This window comes from Palaemon carinicauda, chromosome 26 (genome assembly GCF_036898095.1).
Source record: "Palaemon carinicauda isolate YSFRI2023 chromosome 26, ASM3689809v2, whole genome shotgun sequence".
In the NCBI taxonomy this organism is placed as follows: domain Eukaryota; kingdom Metazoa; phylum Arthropoda; class Malacostraca; order Decapoda; family Palaemonidae; genus Palaemon; species Palaemon carinicauda.
This window is the reverse complement of record NC_090750.1, coordinates 103,752,491-103,766,637: the sequence shown is the minus strand read 5'-3', so window position 1 is coordinate 103,766,637 and position 14,147 is coordinate 103,752,491.

Sequence of the window (14,147 nt, the reverse complement as noted above, 5' to 3'; positions counted from 1 at the left end):
GACCCCTTCAAAATACTAAATATGCACACACACACACACACACACACACACACACACACACACACACACACACCTAAGGATGTGTGTATGCATAAATAACAATTAAAACTGACAAAATTGTATATGTAACTATAGTTTAATATCTTCATATGCTCAGTCTTGAAATTAAAAGGAACTTATGCTCTTTAAAACATGTTCCAAGTTCATCGTTGCTCACTCCACAACACTATGATTGTGGCCACACTAGATTTGTAGATGCAAAGAGCTGCAATCTGTAGAAAGTTCATTGTCTTTAGTTGCCTTCTACGCAGACAGCTGAACTTGCATGATTTTATAGTTTGTCTAATATATGGGACATCTTTGTTTGGAGATCGAAATTTCCTTGATTATATGTGTCTTTGCTTACAAATTTTCTTATTCTTCTTAAAGCTAAACAAAGGCTCTGTTTTATCATATGCCTCTTTATATAACCTTCAAAGCCTATAATGTTAATTCTTGCTTCTGTTATGTTCTTTTACAATTTTACAGGATGGAATATAAGCTAAGAAGTTTTGCACCAATCTATTAATTGGTAAAATAGACACAAACTTATTTTGCTGAGGGATTAATTTGGGCATTTAAGGAGTGGAATTACCAGAATGGATACAATAAATATGGCTATAAATTAACATACAATTACAATAAAGGTCACTGAATCATAAAGGAAAATGCAAGAAATAAGGTTAAGAATGTATTTGAAGCTGATGAGAAAGGAAGAGCAACAAGTGGCAAGAACATTGCTTTAATTAATGGACGTGAAGACATAAGGCCAGGTTTAATTATTGCATTGGAGAATAAAGGAGTATGCGAGGAAATGACACATGCCAGAGCTAGAAAAAATAAAAGGCTTCTTAAAAAAAAAGAAAAAACCGGAAGAGACAGAATATTGTTAAAGCTGGGAAGAAGAAGAAGAGTTTGTTTACATTTACGAAGTTGATCTGACAGATCTGGGAAGGTTTGCTATCTGTCAAAGCTCGTAAGTTGATTATCTTGTTATTTTAGATATTTACATTGTAAATCATCATTATCATATCCTTACAATTTTGAATATTTAATTTATCGTTTAATTAAGGCTTGGTTGGAATAAAATCCTGCCCATAAGGTCAGTTTAGGGCAAGCTAGAGATACGTGGATGTAGGTCATATATATACTGGGAGCCTTTGTAGGGTGACGGCCAGATCCGTTTTCATTCATAGAAAATGGGAATATTATAAAGTGGGGTGGACTGTGGCCGTCATTCTAAAATCGAGTTAGTAGAAAACTGGAATATTCTGAACTGTGGCTGTCGTTCTAAAAACGATTTTGGCGGGAGAAGCTAACTTAAAAACCCACCTAACCTATGCTAAAAGCCGTATCATTATCCAGGGGGGCTTCGCTCCCCCGGACCCCCCCCCTTACCTACTACGGGAGCGAGAAGATTCGTGGCCGGAGTAAGAACTCGAGCCACAAATTTTCAGGTAATATAGGGTTTTCGGCAAAAAAACATAAAAGTGTGCGTTTAAGCACATATTTAAGATCCGTAGACCATTTCCAAACGTTTTTATTCTATACAAGATAACAGTCGGAGCGATAATAAGCAAATTAGGACGCTTGGCCGTAGCGCTACAAACTACCCATATACTGTAATGAAGATATCTGGTAACTAAGGAAAGTTCAGTTATGATATACTGTACAGTAGATACGGTAATTGGATAATTATTTACAAAAGTAACCAATTTTACCGTGTCTGTACTTAATGTGAATCATCTTATGTCAGGTGAAAGGGTAAAGTAAGACCACGGGTATTAAGTAGAACACCGAGTTCGACAGGTGCAAGGGTCAAGTAAGACCACGGGTATTATGTAGAATTCCGGGGTAGTTTGTAGCGCTACGGCCAAGCGTCCTAATTTGCTTATTATCGCTCCGACTGTTATCTTGTATAGAATAAAAACGTTTGGAAATGGTCTACGGATCTTAAATATGTGCTTAAACGCACACTTTTATATTTTTTGCCGAAAACCCTAAATTACCTGAAAATTTGTGGCTCGAGTTCTTACTCCGGCCACGAATCTTCTCGCTCCCGTAGTAGGTAAGGGGGGGGGGGTCCGGGGGGGCAAAGGCCCCCTGGGTTGGATACGGCTTTTAGCATAGGTTAGGTGGGTTTTTCAAGTTAGCTTCTCCCGCCAATATCGTTTTTAGAACGACGGCCACAGTTCAGAATATTCCAGTATTCTACAAACTCGATTTTAGAATGACGGCCACAGTCCACCCCACTTTATAATATTCCCATTTTCTATGAATGAAAACGGATCTGGCCGTCACCCTACAAATGCTCCGAATTCCGGGTCTGAGGTAAACGGATCAAGACTACAGGTATTATGTAGAATTCCGGGTCTGACCCCATTTTAAGTTTAATATTCTATTTATTCAATTCACGCCAATTCGGGTTTTGCATTTTTTTATGTTTAGCTGTGTTTCCTTAATGTTAGGTAGTGTCATGATTGGTTGGAAAAAAAATATGTGGTTATTATAGACTGTTGTAAGGAATAGTTTTCAGAAAATAAGACTTATTAACCCTTTTACTCCCAATGGACGTACTGGTACATTTCACAAAACTCATCCCTTAACCCCCATGAATGTACTGATACGTCCTTGCAAAAAACTGCTATTTACATTTTTTTTTTTTTGCATATTGTTGATAACTTTATGAGAAACTTAAGTCATTTTCCAAAAGAATGAGACCAACCTGACCTCTCTATGATGAAAATTAAGGGTGTTAGAGCAATTTAAAGAATATATATTGCAAAATTTGTTTGAAAAAAAACAAAAACACCTGGGGGTTAAGGGTTGGAAAGTTCCAAATAGCCTGGGGGGGTAAAGGGGTTAAGTGTATTCTGTTGATTTTTGAACAGCTTAGATAATGATTCTTTGCAGAGATCCATAGTTGTTCCTTCACTAACAAACCTTACGTTATTTATAGGGATTATCTTTCGGCAAATATGGAAGGTTAGCCATAAGACTTTTAATGCGAGGTGGCAACCCCACCCAACCACTAGAGTGGTGAGGGTAGTGGGTGGCTAGTTAGAACCCAGCCACATGAATCTACTCACTCATCTGTGAACTACATCACTTTTTTTCAATATTAATCTTACCCGATGATCATGTAGCTGTCAACTCCGTTGCCCGACAGAAATCTACGGTCGGGATACGCCAGCGATCGCTATACAGGTGGGGGTGTACACAACAGCGCCATCTGTGAGTAGGTACTCAAGTACTTCTTGTCAACAAGAACTCAATTTTTCCTCTGTCGTGCCGCCGGCAAGACCTACTTGGATACGCTGTTGATTCTGGAGTTGTTGTTCACGATTTGGTGATGTATTCACTCTAGAGTTTAGCCTTCGCTATTCAGGAAGCTTTATCTTTAGCTTAGCAAGCTTTTAGAATTAATTTGGATTAATTGTTAACGAACTTTGCTAGATTTTGGAATTCCCCCTTGACTACTTCTACATTTCAAGATGTCTGACCAGTCTCAAGTCCCTAAGTACAGGCAGTGTAGCGTTAGGGCTTGTGCTAGGCGTCTTCCGAAGGCCTCTATAGATCCTCACACCGTTTGTTCCAATTGTAGGGGTAAATCCTGTCAATTGGAAGATCGATGTGGGGAATGCGCTGGGCTTTCGGAATTCGATTTTAACGAATTCCTTAAAAATGCACGTAGGTTAGAGAAGGAGAGAATCAGGAGGAGTTCTTCTCGCTCTGTGGATTTTTCCTCTCCCCATGCCCCTCAACCTTTTCCTTCCCCTGTAGTGGTGACTCCCGAACCTGCTACTAGTGCTCAGCCATCCATGGCGGATATGATGCGTGCCATTCAGGCTCTCGGTGACAGAGTGGAGTCATTGGCTAATGACCGTAATCAGCTTTTGGCAGATGTCAAAGAGCTGAAAGCGAAAAGTGCAGTGGGAAGTGTTATCAGTGCTAGTGATGTGAAAAGTGTCAGTGTCAGTGTTGCGCATGAGGGTACATCTGTGCGTACCAGTCGTCCTCCCAGTCCGGGACCTCTTGCAAGCTCCCAAGCCCAGGGGAGAAGCAATGTCGAAGGACCAAAGGGTTCGGCAGGCCTTGTTCAGCGCACGGATGTATCCTCAGTGGTTGCGGACGTATCTGTCAGAGATCGTCCCATCCACAAACAGACGAATGAGCCCTTACATTCCTCGTCTGTGGAAGAAGTTTCCAGGAGGAAACGATGGACCAAGGTTTCACGACCGCTCAAGCGTAAGGTCCCTTCCGAGCGAGTCCAACGGCCCAGGTGTAGCCACTGGGTCAGTTCGGACTCGCCGCAGTCTTCCGATGACTGCACACCTCCCAAGAGAGGTAGAGTGGTTCCACAACAGGCTACTGCTCCGTCTGTTGCTGCTCCAACCACGGTAGACCCTAAGTGGTCCATGCTGCAGACTATGCAGTCTCAGCTTGCGGCATTCATGCAGGAGTATCATGCTGAGAAGGTTGACACTGCACCTGTTAACCTACAACCCGCCGAGGTTGTGCGCTCAGCAGATACTGCGGCTGCCTGCTCCCACACTCCACCTGTGAGAGCTCCACCACCGATGCGCAGTCCACTCTGCCAGACGCATGTTCTTGTCGCACCATCCGTTGACATGCGTGAGCTACCGCATCAGCAGTGGGAAGGTGCTGTAGAGCTGCCGGGTTCTGCCTCTATGCGGCATGCTCCGCAACCCATGCGGCATGCTCCGCATACCATACAGCATGCTCCGCATACCATACAGCATGCTCCGCAACCCACCGCAACCCCTCCCATGCACCAGCACTCTGCTTTTGTTGTTGCCAGCTCGCAGACTGACCAGCAGCGGTTTGATGTTGGATCCGCAGCAGCTATGCATGCACCCGTACTGCCGGATTCAGCCGTTCAGCTTTCTGCTCTGCCTTTGCCGCTTCCTACTCAGCTTTCGGATGATGGAGTATCAGATGACGAAGCTGCACATTTGGATGAACCGCACTCCGACTTTGAAGGGTCCAAGTCTACGCCTCCCTCCTTAGACTTTCGTAAAGTCCTTGCCTTGTTCAGGGACTTGTATCCAGAGCAGTTTGTGTCTGCAACCCCTCGCTCTCCTCCCTCCGAGTTTGCTCTGGGCATGCAGTCTGCTGCTCCTGCCTTCACCAAGCTTGTTCTCGCACGATCATCTAAGAGAGCTTTGAGGGTTATGGGAGAGTGGTTGCATTCCAAGAAGCAACTGGGAAAGACTGCTTTCATCTTTCCGCCTACCAAGCTTGCTTCCAAGTCGAGCGTCTGGTATGCCACGGGAGAGGAACCCGGCTTGGGAGTTCCTGCCTCTGCCCAGGGCGACTTCTCAAGTCTGGTTGACTCTCCCCGCAGGTTGGCTATGAGACGATCGAAGATCTGCTGGTCCTTTTCCGACATGGATCATCTGTTGAAGGGAGTCTTTCGTGCCTTCGAGATCTTCAACTTCCTCGATTGGTGTTTGGGAGCCTTAAGCAGGAAGACTTCCCCTTCGGATAAGGACTCTGCCATGCTGATCATGTCTAGCATGGACAAAGCCATTCGGGATGGGTCTGGTGAACTTGCGGCTTCGTACGTGTCGGGAGTGCTTAAGAAGAGAGAACATCTTTGCTCCTTCTTATCGGCTGGTATCACTCCTTGCCAGAAGTCAGAGTTGTTGTTTGCTCCTCTCTCCAAGTGCCTGTTTCCGGAGGAGCTGATCAAGGGGATGGCTGCCTCGCTTATCCAGAAGGATACCCATGATCTTATGGCATCTTCCGCACGTAAGGCTAAAACCTTACCTTCCGTGCCTAGACCCTTCCGCCCTGCAGCAGTAGACACACCTGCAACTAGGTTCATCCCGCCCTTTCGTGGCAGAACCTCCAGCAGAGGAGGTACCCGTGCCGACAGTCACCGTGGCAAGTCCAAGAAAGGTTCCAAGTCCGCAAAAGGCAAGTTCTGACTGCCTTCCTCTCCAGACAGCAGTGGGAGCCAGACTCAAGACCTTCTGGCAAGCTTGGGAGAGCAGAGGTGCAGACGCTCAGTCTGTGAAGTGGCTAAGGGAGGGATACAGAATTCCGTTCTGCCGCAGTCCCCCTCTAGCTACATCTCCCATCAACCTCTCTCCCAACTACAAGGAGAAGGACAAGAGGCTAGCGTTGCAACAAGAGGTGTCGCTCTTGCTACAAAAGGAAGCGGTAGTCATAGTCCGGGATCATCAATCCCCGGGCTTCTACAACCGTCTCTTCCTGGTAGAGAAGAAGACAGGAGGTTGGAGACCGGTGCTGGACGTCAGTGCTCTCAATGCTTTTGTCACCAAGCAGACGTTCACGATGGAGACGACGAAGTCGGTCCTAGCAGCGGTCAGGCAGGAGGACTGGATGGTCTCGTTAGACCTGAAAGACGCGTACTTTCACGTCCCCATCCATCCAGACTCCCAACCTTTCCTAAGGTTCGTCTTTGGAAAGGTTGTGTACCAGTTCCAAGCCCTGTGCTTTGGCCTAAGCACGGCACCTCTTGTGTTTACCAGACTGATGAGGAATATTGCCAAATTCCTTCACTTGGCAGACATCAGAGCCTCCCTCTATTTGGACGACTGGCTTTTAAGAGCTCCAACAAGTCGTCGCTGTCTGGAGAATCTCAGATGGACTATGGATCTGACCAAGGAATTGGGCCTCCTGGTCAATATAGAGAAGTCCCAGCTCGTCCCATCCCAGACCATTGTCTATCTAGGTATGGAGATTCAGAGTCGAGCTTTTCGGGCTTTTCCGTCGGCCCCAAGGATCAATCAAGCCCTACAATGCATCCAGAGCATGCTGAGAAGGAACCGATGTTCAGTCAGGCAGTGGATGAGTCTAACAGGGACACTTTCATCGCTGGCCCAGTTCATCGAGTTAGGGAGACTCCACCTCCGCCCCCTTCAGTATCATCTAGCTGCTCACTGGAGAAAGGACATGACGCTAGAGGCGGTCTCAGTGCCTGTTTCCGAAGAGATGAGGTCTACTCTAACGTGGTGGAAGAACAGCATTCTTCTCAAGGAAGGTCTACCATTGGCTGTTCAGACCCCCGACCACCGTCTCTTCTCGGACGCATCGGACACGGGCTGGGGTGCGACACTGGACGGACAGGAATGCTCGGGCACATGGAATCAGGAGCAAAGGACACTTCACATCAATTGCAAGGTGTTGTTGGCAGTTCATCTGGCCTTGATAAACTTCAAGTCCCTCCAGCTAAACAAGGTGGTGGAGGTGAACTCCGACAACACCACAGCCTTGGCTTACATCTCCAAGCAAGGAGGGACTCATTCGAGGAAGTTGTTCGAGATCGCAAGGGACCTCCTCATTTGGTCAAAAGATCGAAAGCTTTCGCTGGTAACGAGGTTCATTCAGGGCGATATGAATGTCATGGCAGATCGCCTCAGCCGGAAGGGTCAGGTCATCCCCACAGAGTGGACCCTTCACAAGAATGTTTGCAGCAGACTATGGGCCCTGTGGGGACAGCTCACCATAGATCTATTCGCTACCTCGATGACCAAGAGGCTCCCGATGTATTGTTCTCCGATTCCAGACCCTGCAGCAGTTCACGTGGATGCCTTTCTGCTGGATTGGTCCCATCTCGACCTGTATGCGTTCCCGCCGTTCAAGATTGTCAACAGGGTACTTCAGAAGTTCGCATCTCACGAAGGGACACGGTTGACGTTGGTTGCTCCCCTCTGGCCCGCGAGAGAATGGTTCACCGAGGTACTGCAATGGCTAGTGGACGTTCCCAGGACTCTTCCTCTAAGAGTGGACCTTCTGCGTCAACCTCACGTAAAGAAGGTACACCCAAGCCTCCACGCTCTTGGTCTGACTGCCTTCAGACTATCGAAAGACTCTCAAGAGCTAGAGGCTTTTCGAAGGAGGCAGCCAGAGCGATTGCCAGAGCAAGGAGGACATCCACTCTCAGAGTTTATCAGTCTAAATGGGAAGTCTTCCGAAGCTGGTGCAAGGCGAATGCAGTTTCCTCAACCAGTACCACTGTAACCCAGATTGCTGACTTCCTGTTACATCTAAGGAACGTAAGATCCCTTTCAGCTCCTACGATCAAGGGTTACAGGAGTATGTTGGCAGCGGTCTTCCGCCACAGAGGCTTGGATCTTTCCACCAACAAAGATCTACAGGACCTCCTTAGGTCTTTTGAGACCTCAAAGGAACGTCGGTTATCCACACCAGGCTGGAACCTAGACGTGGTTTTAAGGTTCCTAATGTCATCAAGATTTGAACCGCTCCAATCAGCCTCTTTTAAGGACCTCACATTAAAAACTCTTTTCCTCGTTTGCTTAGCAACAGCTAAAAGAGTCAGTGAGATCCACGCCTTCAGCAGGAACATAGGTTTTACATCTGAAACGGCTACATGTTCCTTGCAGCTCGGTTTTTTGGCTAAAAACGAGCTTCCTTCCCGTCCTTGGCCTAAGTCGTTCGAGATCCCAAGCCTGTCCAACTTGGTGGGGAACGAACTAGAGAGAGTACTTTGCCCAGTAAGAGCTCTTAAGTACTATTTAAGACGGTCAAAGCCATTACTAGGACAATCAGAAGCTTTATGGTGTTCTATCAAGAAGCCTTCCCTACCGATGTCTAAGAACGCAGTTTCTTACTACATCAGGCTTCTGATTAGAGAGGCACATTCTCATCTGAAGGAAGAAGACCTTGCTTTGCTGAAGGTAAGGACACATGAAGTTAGAGCTGTCGCTACTTCAGTGGCCTTCAAACAGAACCGTTCTCTGCAGAGTGTTATGGATGCAACCTATTGGAGAAGCAAGTCAGTGTTCGCATCATTCTATCTCAAAGATGTCCAGTCTCTTTACGAGAACTGCTACACCCTGGGACCATTCGTAGCAGCGAGTGCAGTAGTAGGTGAGGGCTCAGCCACTACATTCCCATAATCCCATAACCTTTTTAATCTTTCTCTTGAATACTTTTTATTGTTGTTTTTTGGGTTGTACGGAAGGCTAAGAAGCCTTCCGCATCCTGGTTGATTTGGCGGGTGGTCAAATTCTTTCTTGAGAAGCGCCTAGGTTAGAGGTTGTGATGAGGTCCTTTAGTATGGGTTGCAGCCCTTTATACTTCAGCACCTAGGAGTCGTTCAGCATCCTAAGAGGACCGCTAGGCTCAGTAAGGAAGACGTACTTAAAAAAGGCAGAGTAATAGTTCAAGTCGACTTCCTTACCAGGTACTTATTTATTTTATGTTTGTTATTTGAATAACTGCTAAAATGAAATACGGGATACTTAGCTTCTTTGTTAACATATATGCTGGTCTCCACCCACCACCCTGGGTGTGAATCAGCTACATGATCATCGGGTAAGATTAATATTGAAAAATGTTATTTTCATTAGTAAAATAAATTTTTGAATATACTTACCCGATGATCATGAATTTAAGAACCCTCCCTTCCTCCCCATAGAGAACCAGTGGACCGAGGAGAAAATTGAGTTCTTGTTGACAAGAAGTACTTGAGTACCTACTCACAGATGGCGCTGTTGTGTACACCCCCACCTGTATAGCGATCGCTGGCGTATCCCGACCGTAGATTTCTGTCGGGCAACGGAGTTGACAGCTACATGATCATCGGGTAAGTATATTCAAAAATTTATTTTACTAATGAAAATAAAATTTTTCTTTTGTCATGTAGAGACCTGACATGCCCCTCTCCCCTCCTCAAGGCTTGGTTATACTGACTATCGCTTTATGCAAATTACTTTTTCAGGTGTGACTGTTCTCTCTTGGATACTCCCATGCGTACCTGTCCTGGTTGCGAAAAGCAGTCATGCGGTACTGTCATGTCGTTGGCTGAGACCGACCCTCATTCGCTGTACCCGACCTGCAGGGGGCGTCACTACGAGCAGGGTTTGCCCTGTGAAGAGCGTAAGGAGTGGCCTGCTGATGCCTCCCAGTGGGAGAAATTTGGGCATTGGAAGAAGTCGAAGAGAGCCGTATCTCCCCCAGGGTCCTCCTCAGGGGCGAAAAGACATTGGGCTTCTTTATGCACTCCTAGATCTCTCTTCGATGCTCCTCCGAAGCTTGATGTCATCTGGAGGACAATTGAGTAGGAGCGCAGACCAGTTAACTCCGTGGCAACTTCGGGGTATTGGGTAGGGGGATGTCGCTTCCCCTAGAGGAGCACCTTCACCGTGTGAATTATGCCTACATCTTTCCCTCTAGGTCTGGGGAAAGCATAGTCCTAGGCGATGCCCTCCTTTGGTAGGACGTTCTTCTCGTTCGCGAAAGAAAGCGTGTGTGCAGATTTTTGTTCCAGAGCAGACTCCCTCTCCGGAGGAATCTGCTTGATGTTCCCTTTTGGGGTTCCGTTGGATGAAGGAGTTTCTGACCCCTCGTCACTGGGGGCGTTCTCCCCCTGTGGTAAGGAGACGCCTGCTTGAACCTTCAGGTTCTCGTCTCACAGTTCCTTCATTTTCTCGTGACGGTTAATCTGAGCCTTCGGGTTCTTGTTACACTGGTCATTCGGGTTCTCGTAATCCTAGGCTTTCGGAACTTTAGTACGCTGAGCCTTCGGGCTCTCGTGAACTTCGCTATGATGAACCGTCAGGCTTTCGTAACCCTGAACCTTTAAGCTCTTGCCGTGTGGAGCCTTCCAGCTCTTGTGACCCTCATTACGCTGAGCCTTTGGGCTTTCGTAACCCTGAGCCCCCGTGCTCTTGTCGTGATGAGCCTTATGGTTCTCGTAACCCTGAACCCTCAGGCTCTTGTCGCGATGAGCTTTTGGGCTCTGTGACCCTGGCCCTTCAGGTCCACGTTACGCAGAACCCTCAGGTTCTCTTGACACAGAGCCTTTGGGTTCTTGTTGCTTTGAACCATTGGATTTTTATAACCCTGAGCCCTTGGACTCTCAAGACCCTTGTTATGATAAGCCTTCAGGCTCCCTTAATCCTGAGCCCTCGGGCTCTCGTCGCGATGAGTCTTCGGGCTCTTGTAACCCTGAGCCCTTGGGCTCTTGCGCTATGAGCCTTTGGCCTGTCGTGAGCCTGAGCTCTTGGATTCTCGTTGCGATGAGCCCTTGGGCTCTCGTAACCCTGAGCCCTCGGGCTCTTGTTGCGATGATCCCTTGGGCTCTCGTCGCGATGAGCCCTTGGGCTCTCATAATCTTGTCTTTGGGCTCTCGTAACCCTGAGCCCTTGGGCTCTTGCGCGATGAGCCTTCGGGCTGTTGTAATCCTGAGCTCTTGGATTCTCGTTGCAATGAGCCTTTGGGCTCTTGTAACCCCGAGCCCTCAGGCTCACGTTGCGATGAGCCTGCGGGCTCTCGTAACCCTGAGCCCTTGGGCTCTCGTAACCCTGGCCCCTTGGGCTCTTGTAACCCTGAGCCCTTGGGCTCTCGTAACCCTGAGCCCTTGGGCTCTTGTAACCCTGAGCCCTTGGGCTCTTGTAACCCTGAGCCCTTGGGCTCTCGTAACCCTGAGCCCTTGGGCTCTTGTAACCCTGAGCCCTTGGGCTCTTGCGCTATGAGCCTTTGGCCTGTCGTAAGCCTGAGCTCTTGGATTCTCGTTGCGATGAGCCTTTGGGCTCTCGTGGCACTGGTCCTCCAGGTCCACATTACGCAGAACCCCCGGGATCTTATGATACAGAGCCTTCAGGTTCTCGTCGAGTAGAGCCTTTGGGCTCTCGTTACCCTGGGCCTCCGGGTTCTCATAACCCAGAACCTATGAGTTCTTGTTGTGCCGAACCTCTTGGTTCTTGTGACCGCAAGCCATCGGGCTCTCGTTGCTCTGACCCTTATGGGCTCTTGTGGCTTTGAACCTTCGGGTTCTCGTCACGCCGAGCCTTTGGGCTCTCATGACTTCTGGCCTTTCGGCCCTTGTCATACTGAACCTTGTGGTTCTTGTGACCCAGAGCTTTCAGGCTCATATCTCACTGAGCCTTTTGACTTTCACTATGACAATCCTCCCGGACCTCGTTACCAGACATCTGATCTCTATGCTGCAGAGTCATGCAGCAGAACAGCATCGTGCAACGGAGTAGCGTCGTGTAACAGAGCAGCGATGCATGACAGCAGCGCCGCGTGACCTGCCTCTTCGCAACCCTACTGGTTGCTATGCGCCAGCCAAGCCGGTTTCACCAACTTCTCGCCTCTTGTTATCAGACGAGATTCCATCACCTTTTCAGGTGACAAGAGATCGTATTCCTTTTCAGTGAAACCCTCTTTCTAGACTACCAGTCTTTCCAGCCGCGTGAGCACTTAAGACCGACTGCCCTGATCCCCCCTAGGGATTGGTACCCACTAGATCGGGTTCAGGGCAAAAAAACAAGGAAGCACTAAAGCAGTCCGCTGCTTCAGGGTATCAACGCCCGGCAACCTGGCTGTTAAAATTCAAACAAGGTGTTGGTAGTTACTAGAATTGGCAAGGAAGCCCCTCCCCCTACCAGTCTACCGAGTAGCCCCTTTGACTTTAGCTGCCAAGAAGTTCGGACTTACTCCCAGTGTGACCAAACTTGGCTGTATTCATCCTTTTCCTTTCTCTTAACAGATTGTCTCTTTGATTGCTGTTATGGATAAGTCATGGGCAGGCATGGGATCGTGCCCAGGTGTATAGGGTCGTAAGTGTGGCACTTTCATAAGCTGTATTAATGTAGTTCCCCTCTTTTTGTGCTCTTCTGGTAGAGGTCATGACCCCAAGCAGTCATCCCCCTGTGAGGAGTATAGTGAGTGGCTATCCTAGCAATGGCTGGAGAACGGCAAGAGGAGGAAGTCACAGCGAGATTCTTTGCCTCAGGGGTCTTCCTCGAAGTTGAAGAAATCTGCTGGACCTCTCTTCCTCTGGTACTTGAGCATGATTGTGAAGAAGGATGATGACTCTGATCTACCTTAAAGGCAAGCTCCAAGTGGGGTAGCTGTATCTGCTTCCCATAGTAAACCAGGTACAGTGGTTCCCTTTCTTCTCGAGGTGAGCCCAATATTGTATTTCCAGATGGGGACACTACTAAAGACAATGCCGTAAGAACATGGGACCTTCCTTAGGTCTTGAGGGCATCCACTATCTACTGAGAAGCTACCGAATGCTGTAACAACATCTTGTGCTGTTTAAAGGTGTAAAGGCCGCTCATGAATAGCAGAGGCAAGGGACAGTGACATTGGCCTATCAAGTAGGATAATGCCCTAGAGACTGACAATTTATACATATGATCAGCGCCCAAGCCCCCTCTCCACCCAAGCTAGGACCGAGGAGGGCCAGGCAATGGCTGCTGATGACTCAGCAAATAGATCTATAGGCTCCCCCAAACCCCCCATCCTTAGCTCACAAGGATGGTGAGGCTGCAGCGATCAAAGAAAGTAACGAGTTTTAGCGGAACTCGATCCCAAGTCTGGCGTTAACCCGTGAAGGACGTTACCACATCGGCCACCACAACCACAATCACTCGGTAAAAGGGATTTCACGAAGTACTCTACTGCTCGGGATGTAGATACCTCCGCAAATCCTCTACAGCAGTCTACCTGGCTTAGTGGGCCATCTTCTGTGATTGGGGTTATAGAAAGGGTACTTTTCCAGTCGGGGGCCCCTATTCAACTGATTGCAGACTTCCTTGTCTACCTTCGCAGAGAGAAGCTCCTCTCAGTATCATTGGTGAATAGCATCTCTTGGCCTTGACCAAAGTCTTTAAAAATGAAGGGCCAAGACCTTTCCTCTTCACGGGAATTATTGGTGCTCATGAGAAGCTATGAGTATTCCTGGCCTCCTAGATAATTCAAACCACCCGCAAGGAACATCACCAAAGTTCTCAGGTCCCTGAAGAGGGCTTCATACAAACCTTTGAGGCAAGCATTGGATAAGGATTTAATGCTTTACACAGTTTTCTTGTTTGGCCTGGCCTCAACAAAATGAGTAAACAAGCCTCACAGCTTGTTAGTCATACTGAGGGATGGAGAAAAGTCTCCTTTTCCTTCGTCCCTGAGTTTGTTCCTAAAACTCAGAGCCAGGCCATGTACGATTGAAGGTTTCTTGAGACCCTCTCCATCTCCTCACTCACGCAGCCACAATTTTAATTGTAAAAAGCTGGAAATGATTAAATTTTGGAAGGTCAAGGTTACAGTCAAGCAAAATGTCCAATTCAGGTAATCAGCCATAA